The sequence below is a fragment of the Amphiura filiformis genome, chromosome 13 (genome assembly GCF_039555335.1).
Source record: "Amphiura filiformis chromosome 13, Afil_fr2py, whole genome shotgun sequence".
In the NCBI taxonomy this organism is placed as follows: Eukaryota; Metazoa; Echinodermata; class Ophiuroidea; order Amphilepidida; family Amphiuridae; genus Amphiura; species Amphiura filiformis.
Window position 1 is genome coordinate 32,516,620 of NC_092640.1, and position 8,639 is coordinate 32,525,258.

Here is an 8,639-nt window from a genome sequence, read left to right on the forward strand (position 1 = left end):
ATCTATGCCAATTACAAAGGTACCAAAATCTGAATTTTGATGATTTTTACGATCGTCCGGATGAGCAAATCACTGAATGGGCCTTTAAAGGGTCAAAAAAAATTAAAGGCCCCTTTTTTGCATCAGCCCCCCCCCCCAACAAGTGGTTGTGAACGGAATTAGTTTTACAAAATTGGGGCAATTTTGAATTTTGACCCCTATGACATCTGAATTCTGAGATTGCACTATTCGGGCTAGCGTGGGCTAACATATTTTTTTCTAATAAGTAACCCAGAAAGAGGAATTAATCCTATTACGTTGCTTAAATACGTCGTCTTTGGGTCAATGAGCCCAAATCTGTTGTAATAGCCCACGAACCACCCAGCAAACACAAAACGTTTTCGACATCATTCGCAAAAGGTTATAAAAGGTTGTCAGAAAACGTGTAAATGTCGGGTTATGTAAAGGGTACATTAATGGGTTATATAAAGGGTATATTTATAAAGGAGTATTTCGTGATCCTAGCATCCTCTTTTTATGACATTTTTCAGTACATATCCACGAAAAAAGCCTATTCCCAAAATTTCAGTTGATTCCGATTTTGCGTGTGCGAGTTATGCATGATTATGTGTATTACACTGCTCCATAGACAATGCGTTGTAATTTCGTTCTGGTGCACCAGAACGAAATTCAAATTTCACGATATCTTTGCAAAACGAATTAATCTGCAAGAAATATTTTGTACATAAACATTATGTAGCCAGAGGTTTCCAGTGATATAAAAATCTCAACTTTTTTGAGAAAAGTGGGGGATGAGGCCGTGGATCACGAAATGCCCCTTTAATGGTATAAAACGTTTTCATAACATTAAATAACATTTGTTGGTAATTTACTGCACAACAAACACAAATGTTTTACAGAAAACATTTAAATGTCGGGTTTTATAAAGGGTATAAAAACGTTTTAATAATATTCCAAAAACATTTTTGAAAACTTGGTACAAATCATTCTAAACAGAATGTTATTTTTGGGTTGAAAAAATATTTTGCAAAAAATGTTGCCCAAAATATTTGCAATAACGTTTTTAAAATGTTTTCATGACCTTTATATAACCCGACATTTAAATGTTATTATAACGTTTTGTAAAAAACATTTTAAGAACATTTCTGTGTTTGCTGTGTGCAAATATTTTAACATAATGTTATTTAAGTATTGACAAAATATTTGGCCAAAAATGTTTGCAAAAATAGTTTACAATGACATTTCGAAAACATTTTAAAAATATTGTTGTAGTGTGTTTTCATACAAAACGTTTTAAAACGATTTCATGACCTTTATATAACCCGACATTTTAATGTTATTAAAACGTTTTTACCTAAACCAAAACCCAAAATATAACTTATTTAAAATGTTTTAAAAACGTTTTTGTGTTTGCTGGGCAGAAACATACAGTTTATGTGATGTACGACTACGTTGGTTTAACAACCTCTCGTTAATGTCTCGACATGACAAGTTTTCTATTTCATTTGAATTTTTAAGACAAACAAAGGTTATTTATTAAATTTACATTCAGGCCCATACGCAGGAAGTTTTGTGGTTGGGTGTAATTTCAAAAATATTTTCCCACCAAAAATATCTTGAAATCAAAAAGTGGACTACAACCCCTATCTGTAGCAGTTTTAAAATGTGGCCCCTTTCTTATTTTGTCATTCTAATTTGGACATTCTCGGACATTTTCCCACATCCCCCGCACCTTGCGTAAGGGCCTGCACGTTCTTTACATTTTTACATTGTAGTCTACAACAATTAAGTAAAATTACCCTTAACAATAACAGTAATGTTACAACATGCGTACGTGGCTGTAAAATTAGCTCAATAAAATTAATGAGTAAAAGAAAAATAACCATCCATTTTCACAGATTTGTTTCTATATATATTTCAAAGTGTTTCTTCAATTGAATAGATTAAGTTAAGTTGTTTTTAAGATACGGAATTGAAACTTAGCAAACGGTTACAAGAAGGATAAATAAAAAATATTAAAAAATTACATTGTTTTGTGATACCATCACAAAATGCGGTTTCATTTTCTACATGTAACCTTTTTATGGGACACCTTGTATAATACAAACATTTATTATTTTGCTCCTGCATGTTTATGTTCTGATCATGTAAAATCACAATAAATTTCACAGACGTAATTCTTGTTCATCTTGTTCATTTCGTGTTAGCCATTCCTTTTCGGCTCATTATTCCGGTATATCTCTCTCTCTCTCTCTCTCTGCCCCAGGTTTCATTATAACAAGATTGATTCAGCAAATGATAAATTTGTAATAACTTGATAAATCAGAAGCTCAATTTTCATTAGGTTTGCATCAAACAGTATAGCATTTCTTTCCTATACGTAGGTAAAACTTCACGTGTATCCAATTATGACATATTCACTGTTGGTAACCCACGCTTTAGAAAGGGTGGGTTTGAGAGGTCCACAAAATGCTTAAAAGGGTGGGTTTGAAAACTTTTTTGCTAAAACCGTGTGTCTAAATATAAAGGGTGGTCACTGATAAAAAAGGGTGGGTTTAGAAGTCAACAATTGCAATTTCAAAGCTTACTTTAATTTCCGATTGAATGACACTATATGAAACACACAAAAAAAATTGAAATCCCATTCTGTAGTGTTTGGTCATCTAAAACTTCAATATGTTATTCTATTTGGATGCAAATCTGTACCTCCTGAACCACCAAAACCATTTATCTATGATTAGTAACCACGCTTAGAAAGGGTGGGTTTCGGAGTTTTGGTGGGTTTGTATCACCACTGCCAACTATGCATATTTGCACCGATTGCGATGATTTTTTTCACTGAATGAAAATTTTAAGCTTGCTTTTTACTATTATTTTATTCAAAAAACATACAGAGCATATAAATAGGGATTCCGATCTCCAGGTTGAAAAAGTGGATTCTCATTGAAAACCTGAAAACTATGGGGTATGAACGTTTGGACAGTATTTATTGTGGGACATTAGTGCACGTCAGAAATAGAGCACGTCAGAAATATTGAATTACATTCTGAATATGAAGAATGTCCCCGGGAGAATGTCCTTCTGATATCAAATAATTTTGATTTTTTGAAATTCGCAATGTAATACACATTTTATGGCAAATGATTAAAAATTGATATTTTTGATATTTAATAGTACTCAAAGTAAATTTTATAAATCTAATGATATGTTCTTAAAGTGTATGTAGGTGGGATGAAAAGCCGACGATCAATTGAAAATTTTGACCTTTCATATTGAAGATGGATTTTTAACCCAAAAACACCAAAAAAAAAAATTAGGTCTTTTTGGGAAAAAAGTCCATATCTTCAATATGAAAGGTCAAAATTTTCAATTGATCGTCGGCTTTTCCTCCCTCCTACATGCACTTTAAAAATATATCATTAGATTTATGAAGTTTACTTCGAGGACTGTTTTATATGAAAAATATCAAATTTTAATAATTTGAAATAAAATGTAGTGTATTATAGTCAATATGAAATTTGATATCAGAAAGCAATGCAATTCGATATGTCTGATGTGCTCTTATGACCCACAAAAAATACTGTCGATACGCTCATTCCAGATCCCTTAACCATTCCATATAGGGTGTAATCTTCTTCCAAGCTCTTCCACGGTAAACCAAACAGCTTCCGTGGTAAACCTTATAGCGCCATCACTTGATGAAAGTACGTTATTAGGCGTGAGTTAAAAGTTATCTGGGCTAGAACTATTGCGACTGTAGGGGTGAGCTTGCCTACAGGTAAAAAAAATTACTCGTGGCGGTTATATCAGTTGGTGTGATATGCACATTGTGCACCTTAATTACCGACTTAACCAAAAGAAGAAGACTGAAGAAGATATCACACCATATCACACGTCTAGTAGCCCCCATGTCACAAGGGAAAACGCGGTAAAATGAGCGAAATCGCCCAAAAAAGCTAAAGTCGCCAAAGATCACCACAATATCTGCTAAGTAAGCTCAAAGCTTAAAGTCTTCAAAATAGTGGAAAAAGAGGAGAGATTCTGCAAATAATGCGCAAATAATGTGCGATTTACCGCGTTTTCCCTTGTGACATGGGGCCTTTTACTTGTCGATGATTTTACACGAAGAAACTCACACAGGTGATTAAACCATTGGGCTATTCCAGTTGAAATCCATACACCCCCTATGGAAGACATGCCTTAATCTGCCACACAGGGAGTGTGAATTTCAAAAGGACTTACCTGAATGGTTGATTCCATTTGATATCTACACCCCTGTGTGCGCGATTGAGGTCATGACCTCCATCTAGGGGGTGTATGCATGTCAAATGGAATAGCCCATTGGCTGCAAGAGTGTGGCAGTCAAATTACACATTGAGTATGTACAGCACACAGCTGTGGAATGACAGAGGAAAAAAGCACTTGAAATTCCAGAAAAATGCATGTGAAGTTTTAATTTTACATTGAACCCAATGCTAAATAATCAAGTTGGAGCCAAAATTGAGCTATATCCAACACATTTGCTGCCCTGAGATTCCAGCGGTTGAAAATATGAGCGATTTCGAACGTTTCGAAATTTCACCCACCCCACCCCACCTAACCACATACCACCTTTTTTTTTAAGGTGAGTGATTTCAAATGTAAAATCATGATCTGAAACGAGGCCCCATGTCGCATGGGGGAAAATGGGAGATCACACGAAAACAGCCAGATTTTCTAAAATAACGACAAAATCTGTTAAAACAGGCTGCTGAATTCTGCAAAATTGTGAAAAATGAGGAGAAATGCTGCTAAATATGTGTGATTTACCATTTTCCCCCATGTGACCTGGGGCCTAAATATTTAAATCCTTCAAATCCTACAAAAGAAGAAATGTTGGGCTATTCCATTTGAATTCCATACTCCCCACCCGGCAAAGACATCTTCCACACAGGGAGCGTGAATATCAAATGGAGTTGCCTGAATGGGTGACTACATTTGATATCCAAACTCCTCCGTGCAAGATTGACGTCATGAACTCCATCTAGAGGGTGTAAGGATTTTAACTGGAACAGCCCATAGGCTGCATTTCACACATCGGACATATGCAGGTAAGGTGCTGTATCATTGTGTAAGCACATTGTGTACTTTGGAACTGTGGAGCAAATTGGATTTAAATTTCCCTTTTTTTTTTTTTTTTTTTTTTTTAAGTCAAAGTCCGCAAGTAATATGTGCGTTCTCGAAAAGAAACTTTAATGCGCGAACAATTCTATTTTTTTTTGACGACAGAGGAAAAAAGCACTTGAAATTCCGGAAAGTCATTTAAAGTTTGAATTCTCCCATTGAACCTGTGGTAAAGCCACATTTTGGAACTCAAATTGGGCAATATCCTATATATTGACTGCCTTCAAATTGCAGGGGTTGAAAGTATGGGCAATTTCAAACACCCGACCCGCATTTTTTGGTGTAAGGTGGGTGATATAGCCCCCATGTCACAAGGGAAAACGCGGTAAAATGAGCGAAATCGCCCAAAAAAGCTAAAGTCGCCAAAGATCACCACAATATCTGCTAATTAAGCTTAAAGTCTTCAAAATAGTGGAAAAAGAGGAGAGATTCTGCAAATAATGTGCGATTTACCGCGTTTTCCCTTGTGACATGGGGCCTAGTTTAGGGCAACGGGGGGTGGAAAGGAGGGTAGGCCTACTACGGGGATGTGCGACAGATTCGGGGTGCATTTTGGTTTATTGATGGCCCTCAATTTCATGAAAATTTGGTTTAAGAAAGATTGTTTTTATTTTTATTTTTTAAATTAATTTGTTTCCCAAATTTTTATCGGAAAGTGTGCCATTTTTTTTATTGTTACCATGGCGTGCGATAATAAATAGGCCTATTAATATAATTTTTTAATGCTATTTTTTTATTACCGTACTGACGCGAGTATAGTTCCACCTTCGAGTAAAGTCCCACCCCCAAATTTTCGAAAAATTTCAGAAAAAAAAAAAATATATATTTTTATTAAAGTTATTTATTTTTTCGACTTTGGAGTGTCCCAGGACCTAGACCTAAATGCTAGGATCATTCATGGTTGACCTAAAAAAAAAAAAAAAAAAAATTCAAGATGTTTTGTATTTTTAATATGAAAATTGATAATTTGTATTCATGCCATACTCTATTAATGATATCAAAATGCATTCAAATTCAATGCATTTTGAAATCATTAATAGAGTATGACATGAAAACAAATTATCAATTTTCATATTAAAAATACAAAACATCTTGAAATTGTTTTTTTATTATTATTTTTTTATTTTTTAGGGCAACCATGACTGACCCTAGCATTTTTTTGTTGAAATTCGAGTATAGTCCCACCCCCCAATTTTGAAAAATGTTCACCCAAAAACGGGGTGGGACTATACTCGCGTCAGGTAATTGAAAATCTAAAATAGTATAAAATCGTATTATGATGCCTTAAATTAAAGTTTAAAACGTTCTTCCAATATTAATAACTATTATTAAATAATTCCTATTCCCATCTCGGACAACACGCCCCCCCCTCCACACACACCCCACCCCTACACCAACAACCACATGCCAAGTCTTGGCGAAAGTCTACCTTGCACATCGTGCACGTGCGAGTGCACCATCCAGCATTGTCCCGCTAAAATACACTACCCTATTACGAGCAATGGAATAGCCCGTCAATCATGCACAGGGGTTGCTCCTGGAAGGAAGATTATACCCGATGTGACGCGGTTGCTCATGGAAGACAAGAAGGATTATACCCCTTTTCAACCATTCAGCCATGCAAATCCCCTTCATGGTGCAGAGTTCAGCACAGGTCAGTCCCATTCCTTGTCCCAATACACCTTGCAGTTAACAAGCATATAGGCATACTTTGTGACTTTTGGAAAGGACAGTATTTCTCTTCAATTTGGGTTCATTAGCTATGAAGTCATGGACATCTTTTCATTTTCACACAACACTTAGTAAACATTCATATAATTATTCTAAGTTAGGTTTATTGGTACAAAGTTTTATTTACGGTGTTATGACAAGATTTTGAGTGGGGGACTTTATTTCTTGTAATGTGTTTATTTTATAATATATATTAATATTCAAAAACTAAATATTTAGGAACGATATTTGTAATTACCTTTTCATTAAAAATCATGAAGCATGATGTTTGGTTGAAGTTGGTTAATGTGAAACTCGGATCATTTTAGCGAACAAGACCACTATGCCAGTAAACATTTCTGACAGTATTCACACTGAAAGCATTTCTCTATGATGTGATTTCTTAAATTAAGGTATTAGACCTGGGACACAGTGTCGACTTCCTATTCGATAAATATAAATTTAATACTCCGTTGGTGAGCGACGGGCGACTGGTATTTCACCGAACGCAAGAAAAGGAGTTCTATCTGATTGGCTAGCAATCGATCGCTTAGGTCGCTTAGTAGTCAACTACAAACTCAAAACTGAGCATCGTATTCAATTCGATTGAAATCGATATTCTATTATTGCCGTAAATAAAGAGAGTGATAGTGTGTCAATAATGTACATTATATTGCAGCTGGATTTTACATGCATTCTTTTATATCAATTTTTTCTCAAAGAGTTGAATATGATCAAAATTTTTACTCAGGATTTCAAATTTTTACCCGCAAATTGCAGTTAAACATATCCACAGCAAAATACCGGTCCTCACTAATTAGTGTATTTAATTTCCAGTTAGTGTATTTAAGATAAAACCTGACAACAAATAAAATTTTCTTGCAATAGAAATATCATATGGGATACTGATATGGTAGGCCGCAACCGCCACAACGTGGAGCTGCTACGCGTAGCTGACTTTTTGCTCCGTGGAGCCAAATTGACCAATCATGATCATGTTAGAGTTTTTCATTACTCGGAGGTAAAACTGACTAATTAAGTACGACTTACTCATTACGTGAAGCGAATTTATTCATTAAGAATTTGCCAGACGAGCGTCACGTAGTTGCAAGATATCCTCGGTCACGAAAGTTATGATTCAAAAAGTAGTTTATGAAAAGTACGAACTGACTTATTATTAAGATGGACATGCACTCATAAGAAACTCATACAGTATTGTACATAACTATATAGCTAGGCAGAGTGGTGGTAAACTATGCACACAGTTCTGCGATCTGCAGTGTATCGCCGGGAGCTAATTTGTATAACTTGCGCGGTGTCCCTGCGGAATTCGACCTTCAGCAAACTGCAAACCAGTTCGGATTTACTTTATATACTAGTAGTAGGCCATACATACTGTAGTTACTGTCCGTTTTCCTATACACAATACTCAGTGCGCTCACCATTGACGCGTGACCTCTACCAATAGTGTATGTTAGAAGTATAGGCCATTGCCTAGTTGACGTCACTACTGTGTAAAAAAAGAACCGGCCAATATTTAAAGTATTCTCTGAAATTCTAGAAAATATAGTTTTGCAACATGTCCTAAATTTTTAGCTAATTTAGGTGTTTGGAAATATTGGTACTTTTGTACCAAAAAATATGAAGAAATTATTTCTAAACCGTGTTAAGTCATTAAGCTTCTCATTTTCAAGAACGCTGGTTAACAATAAGCAGACTATTGTCTCATTTCGTAAACAAAAGCCCACAGTATTGTTACCTTGCGT